The following is a 756-nucleotide window of genomic DNA, read 5'->3' on the forward strand; positions in this document are numbered from 1 at the left end:
TACCCAGGTTGTTGGAGGCAACCAACCAATGTTTCTCTCACATCCATGCTTCTTTCTCACATCAATGTTTCTCTCTTCCCCTTCCCCTCTCTCTGAAAGTCAATAAAAACATATCCTCGGGTGAAGATGTAAAAAACCAGTAGACTCTGGTAAGGGAAATAGACATATAAACAAAGAATGATGATGAAATGTAAATACTGGAAAGGAAACCCAGGCTGCCTGGGAACACAGGATGGAGCACTCAGACTGTTTGCACTTGTGGGAAGCGGGGATGGGTCAGTGCTGGGATGCTAAGATTTGATGATGGGATCTGCAGCCAGGGCCCAGGCATCCCGGTCCTTGACTGGCCATGCTAAGCCATATTTAGGGGGAAAACTGGCCTAGAGGGTGCTCTCATGAGCCGGTACTCATACTAGCTAGAGTGTGGCCTTCCTCAATCCCAACGTGGATCCTACGCCCTGATGAGCTGACCTCCTCCAACTAGAACTGGCTGTCGCCGCACAGTAAGACCCATCCTGAGCGTCATACAGACAGAGACAGCATGGGGCCACTGTCTCCAAGTCTTCTACGTCTTGGCAGCGCGAGATTTAAGGGCGACCCATTGGAAGAAAAGAGCATAAGAAGGAAACAAATAGATCCGCTTCTCTCGTTGCTGCTACTCCCGCCGCCGCCCCCGTGGCCGCCCCCGCCGCTGCCACCGACCTTATCGCCCTTCTCCCCCGGCTTGGAGGCCGCGGCGGCCGAGGAGCTGGCGTT

This window comes from Myotis lucifugus, unplaced genomic scaffold (assembly GCF_000147115.1).
Source record: "Myotis lucifugus unplaced genomic scaffold, Myoluc2.0 scaffold_122, whole genome shotgun sequence".
NCBI classification, from domain to species: Eukaryota; Metazoa; Chordata; class Mammalia; order Chiroptera; family Vespertilionidae; genus Myotis; species Myotis lucifugus.